Here is a 6,405-nt window from a genome sequence, read left to right on the forward strand (position 1 = left end):
CCTGCAAACTTTCTGATTGTGAAGATCTTTCATAATGTATATTAGGAAATGTGTCACTCGCACATTAGACGCTTGGGCTCATCGGTCATGGCTGAACTCAAAGACGTGGGACGGAGACACAGCTCAGTGTGTAAAGTGCTCACCATTTGTTCAATTGTGAGGGCCTGAGTTCAGATCCCCAGAGCACATGTAAAGCTGGTAACATGAGACAATGTGTGTCCATGGTCTCAGCGCTCCAGCAGGGGCTACGAGGTGGAGACAGAATTTCTGGAGAATTGTAGGCCAGTTGGCTGCCATATACAGAAGTGAATGGGAAACCCTGCCTCAAACAACGGGAAAGGCAAGGACCTGACACTGGAGATTGACCTCTGACCTCCACATGTGCTGTGGCACATGCATATCTATACTATACACACACAAATTTAAAAAATAATAAATGGTCTGGCATGGTGGGACATACCTTTGATCCTAGTATTTGAGAGGCAGAGGCAGGTAGATCCCTAAGTTCCAGACCAGCCTGAGCTACAGAATGAGTTCCAGGATAGCCAGGTCTACACAGAAAAATCTTGTCTCAAAAAAACAAAACAGTAACAACAACAACAACAACAATAATAATAAAGGTGTAGGAATGCTGGCTCAGTTGGCAAAGTGCTCACACGAGGCTCTGGGTTCACCCCAGCATCTCCAAATAAGAATACTGATAGTGCGCTGTAGAGATGCCTTCGTGCTCAGAGCACCCCCTCCAGGGACTGGGGCTCTGTTTCCAGGACCCATATTGTAGGCGTAATTTCTTTTGGCAACCTCCTTTTAATAGGGGTTCAGCCTTCTTCTGGTCTACCACCCAGCAGAGGTAGTGGGAGAGAAAAGTTACTAGGATGTGGGGGAACTGGACCCATTCAGCAATAGCTCTTTGTTGGTGAGCTCAGTCTTCTTTGTCAGCAGCTCAGTCCTGTAGCGAACGCCAAATACAGCTGAGCAGCTGCAGACCAGTCCCCTAGGCAGGCGACAGGCACGAACCAGCAGCTCCTGAGGCAAGGCTGCGGAAGCTCAAACTGCTGCAGGAACCTCACGAGCAGATCTTGGGTGATCTTCTCTTAATGGCGCCGGTGTTAACACAAGTTGAGCTCATCGGTGCTATGCAGGGTAAACCAATACTTGTGTGTTGTTAGCAAAGAACAGTGAGGTAGAGCAAACCAGCTCAGTGCTCACCCCCACTCTGTGGGGTCACACTTACACGCCTTCATCAAACGTGCTTTCTTTCACGTTTGCTTCAACAACATGTCCTTTCACCCATGTGCCCCAGCTAAACATCATTTGACATAACCGACTTTCCAAAGAACTAGACGTTTCCACTTCTTACTTCATGGTAGCTCACAGCTGTCTGTAACTCCAACATCTGACACCTTCACACAGGCATGCATACAGGCAAAACACCAATGCACATAAAACAAAAACAAGTATAAATAAAATAAAAAGATAATGATGGTGAGCAATAATAGTACTTAATAATAGAGGAGAAGGGGGACAGAAGGGAGGAAGGACAGAGGGAGGGAGGGAGGAACTACAAAGTCCCCCAGAGAGAAGGGGCATGGCATCTGGTTGGCTGTTCAGTGAAGTGTGAGCTCTTGATTTGGGGATAAGCAAGGTAAATCCTTGGGTTAAGAGACCACTGGTGGCCTGAGCAATAGGTGGCAGATGGCTAAGGACATCTCTATCTGGGCACTCGCCCAGACTGGCCTGTACGTTCCTGCCCAGAAGGCTGTGGGGTTAGTTTAGAGTTCAGGGCTGAGATGCAGGTGGGTTCTGGTGAGGCCTGTGTCCGGGTTCAGACCGCTGAGGACTTTTTGTGGTGGAAGGAGGGTGTGAGAGTTTGTTTATAAGGCACTCATGCCATTCACAAGGGCTCCAGCCTCACAACCTCATCACCTCCCAGAGCTGTGAATAAGGGTTCCTCGTAGCACAACCGATTTCAACGTATCTCCAGCTAGCTTACAAATAAACGAGACTCAGACTGTGGTTAATTTATTTGGCTTTGACAATTACTGGGGGGTAACCCCTTATCTACTCTTCTGGCTGCTGCCCTGACTGCCTCCCTTGTACCCCAGATACTTGCTGTTTTTCCTGGCAACGAGCTCATGGTTCCTTTCCACTCATGGAGGCTTCCTCCTCTCCTCTCATTCTTCCTCCTTCTCCTCCTGGTCTCTCTTCCTCCTCTCTCTTCTCCACCCCCAACCAGGGAACTCAAAACCTACCTATTTCTAATCCCTCCAGTAATTGGCTGTGGTCAATTATATTTAACCAGTTTATTTTATATATGTGAGTACACTGTTGCTGTCTTCAGACACTCCACAAGAGGGCATCAGATTCTATTACGGATGGTTGTGAGTTAGGGTTAGGGTTGTGGTTGCTGGGAATTGAACTCAGGACCTCTGGAAGAGCACTTGGTGCTCTTAACCATGGAGCCATCTCTCCAGCCCTTAACTAACAGTTTTAAATCAAGGAACAGGCTTTGCACAACAAAAGCCTGTAATCATTCTTGGATTAGACTTCAGGTACAGGATTTAGCATTCCATCATGGAGCAGTAGCCCCCCTTCCCCAGTCTTCTCCAGCATTTGTTGCTAGTTCTTTAAGATTTAATTTTTAAAGATGTAATTTATGTTATGGACATTGGAGCTGAAGAATTGGCTCAGTGGTTAAGAGCACTGTCTGCTCTTCCAGAGCACCCAGAATCAATTCCTAGCAACCACATGGTGACTCACAACCATCTGTACCTGCAGACTTAGGGGATCCAGTGTCCTTTTCTGGCCTCCAAAGGCTCTCCATGTACCTGATACACAGACAGCCGTACACATAAAATTTTAAAAAAATTTCCAAAACAACTTTGAGTGTTTTTCCTGCCTGTGTACTATGTGTGTGGTGTCCACAGAGGCCAGATGAAGGTTTCAGATCCATGGAACTGAGGGTGTATGCTGTTCTATGAGTTCCTGGAACCAAGCCTGGGCCTCTGCAAGGGCAGCCAGTGCTCTTAACTGCTGAGCCATCTTTCTAGGCCCATGTTATCAGATTTCTCTTCTTCCTCTTCTTTCTCTTCCTCCCCTTCTTCTTTTTCCTCCTCTTTCTCCTCCTCATTCTTTTTCTTCCTCCTCCTCTCCCTTCCTGCCTCTCCTTTTTTAGACAGGGAAGGGGGAGGTGTTCTGTGTATCACTGGCTGCCCTGGAACTTGCTCTGTAGACTGAGCTGGACTTGAACTCACAGAGATTTACCTGCCTCCACCTCCCGAGTGCTGGGAGTGGCTCTAGTTTAGATTTCTTAGTGACAGCCATTCTGACTAGGGTGAAATAGTATCCCAGGGTCCTGTTAATTAGCAGTTCTATGATGACTAGGCATGTTGAGCTATTTTTAAAATAATTACTACTTATATATGTCTTTCTTTTGAACACTTGCTGTTCATTAGTCCATGTCCTCATAGGCAATTGTATTTCCTTAGTACTCGATTTCTGCACAGCTGCAGATCTCCCATTCTGTAGGTATTTGTGTGTTCTGCTGTTTCTTTAACTGTGAAGAAACATTAATTTCACATGATCCCATCTATTGATAGTTCCATTTCTTTCCTTTCTTTTCAATACTTACTGATTTATCTATGTTTTCTATTAAGACCGGGTTTCTCTGTGTAGCTTTGACTGGAACTTACTCTGTAGACCAGGCCGCCCTTGAACTTACAACACTCTGCCTGCCTCTGCCTTCCAAGTGTGTGCCACCACTGAGCGGTGTGATGGTTTATTTCTTATTCTTTGGATCCTTACGGCACCCAGGATGTGTCAGAACCTCCCACTGGCCTCTTTGCTGCTAACTGATACTATCTGGTTCATTTTTGCAAGACCCACAGTTACTTATATCTATCCTCTGTTGCAACCCTGATTATAAAACCAATAGGGCACATGTCCTCTGTATAAGACTCACTCTGGGTTCTAGGGAACTCAAAGCCCTTGAACGAGGCCAGCAGAATAAAAGGCTGGGAGACCCAACTATGTGAAGGAGCTTGGAGACTAGGAAAATAACATGACATGGGGCTAAGGTGTGGCTCAGTGGTAGAGCCCCTGTCTAGAATCCCCCAGTGAGGGGCTGGGGTGTGGCTCAGTGGTAGAACCCCTGCCTAGAATCCCCCAGTGAGGGGCTGGGGTGTGGCTCAGTGGTAGAGCCCTTGCCTAGAATCCCCCAGTGAGGGGCTGAGTATTTACTAGCTATGTCCTAGCTCAGAACCATTCATCCATATCACTGAAACTAAATACCTCTCACCCAACACAAACACATACACAAAACATACAAAAAGGCTATCTGTATCATGTTTTCATGATCCAGGGCACAGCTAGCCCCTATTAGCCCTATTGGCAGGTGCATTTCCTATCTAGAAACTATGGGACAGTGTGTAGCTCGTGCTCTGGAGCCCAAAGTTTGGACTGGGATAAACTTTTACTGGTAGGACTGTGTGCCTTCCATTAGCTAGTCAAGTTCTAACTGCTGTTTCTTTATCTGTAAATAGGATACCATGTAGCTTTTTCACAGAGTAAGAATGTTTCTAATGTGGTTACTATGGGAAGTGGGTTTGGAAACAGAAGAAATGAACAGACTATATATAAATGAACTATTTCAGGAGCCATGGCTTAAGGTTAAAGGCACTTGGTGTCAAACCTGGCCTTAGTTCCATGGCAAGAATCCACATGCAGAGAAACCAACTCAAGCAAATCGTTCTTTGACCCCCATGTGCATAACACGCCTGTCCCCCCCCCCCACACTTATAAATAAATGCAATAATCAATCTCAAAGCAACAGATGGTTCTGGCTGTCTTCCGTTTGTCACCTATATGTTAGACAGGTAAGATCACTAGACTATGGAGACTGGCTCTGGGTACTCCATGAACAAAAGAATGGGTCACTAAGAAAGTGTGTGTGTGTGCGCGCTTTCGTGTGTGCTTGCCGATGCCTGCCAATTGACACATCCCTAGACACACTTGGGAAGAGGGAACCTCAATTGAGAGATTCCTTTCATCTGACTGGCCAGCGAGCTTATTTGTGGGGTATGGTCTTGGTTGTTGATTGGCCCAGGAGGGCCCAGGCTGCTGTGGGCGTGACGCCAGCCCAGCCAGTTAGTTCCTCTATTGCTCTGCTTCAGTTCCTGCCTTCAAGCTGCTGCCTTGATCTCCCCGGGAATGGGCTTAACCTGTGTGCTGAAACTCTGCCACACTGCTCTTGGCCATCGTTTATCCCAGCAACAGGAAGCAAGCTAGAACAGCGCCTGTGTGAGCAAGTGCATGTGGCCATGTCTACACAGCCAAAGGCCTAGAGTGCCCTGCTCTGTCATACTGTCTCAGTCCCTTGAGAAAGGGGTCTTCATCTGAACCTGGAAGCAGGTCAGTTGCCGGGGAGCCGCATTAGGCACCTGTGTCTCCCCCCCCCCCCCCCCAGCGCTGATGACATAGGCATGCATGGGGCCAGGCCCAGCCTTTTACATGGTTGCTGGGAGTTCAGTCTCAAGTCCTGATGCTTTCTCAGCAAGCTTCCTTCCCCACTGGGCCCTCCACCCAGCCCAGGGAAGCGCATGTTTTATACAGCATGTCAGGTGGCTTCTTAAAGAGGCAGCACAGCACTGCAGCTCCACCTGCAACGGAGAACACACAGTTGCTCTGAAGCTTCAGTTGAAATTGGAGCTGTGTTTACATTGGCCTGAGCCATTCCAGCAGATATGTAATAGAAAATAACATCTAGGTATCCCAGGCTGACCTCAGACTTACAATCCTGTCTCCACTGCCCAAGTGTTGGTATTACAGGTGAGTACCACAATACCTGCTTAAATGAAATGCAACCGGGTTTGTTGACCAGGCATAGCACACCTTTAACCCCAACACTCAGAGGGAGGAGCCAGAGATGCAGAGGCAAGTGTATCTCTACAAGTTCTAGGTCAGCCTGGTCCCAAGACAGCTGATAGCTGCAGGTATATAGAGAGACCCTGTCTCAAACAACTTGGTATACGATACGTATGCTTTGTTTGTTTGTGTGGGGTTTTGTTGGAGACACTGTCTCTTGCAGCCCAGGATACCCCCAAGCTCCAATTCCTGAATGCTGGAGCTGCAGATGTGTGCCATCATTCCTTGTTATGGGTTAATAGCGATGGAACCCAGCCACACCCGAGCCCTGGAACTTACAGTCACAGACTGAACTGTGTCCTGTCGTCCTACCCCAAAAGGAAAGTGATGTTGAAGCTCCCAGTGCCTTTGAGGTGACCTTATTTGGAGACTGAGCCAGTGGAGTGGTGATGAAATGAGGTCATGGGATGGTCCTAATCCTGTCTGGCTCTGCTCTTATGGAAGTGGAAATCCAGGCTGAAGCACACAGAAGGGAGATCAAGA

The sequence above is a fragment of the Micromys minutus genome, assembly GCF_963924665.1.
Source record: "Micromys minutus genome assembly, chromosome: 29".
Taxonomy (NCBI): Eukaryota; Metazoa; Chordata; class Mammalia; order Rodentia; family Muridae; genus Micromys; species Micromys minutus.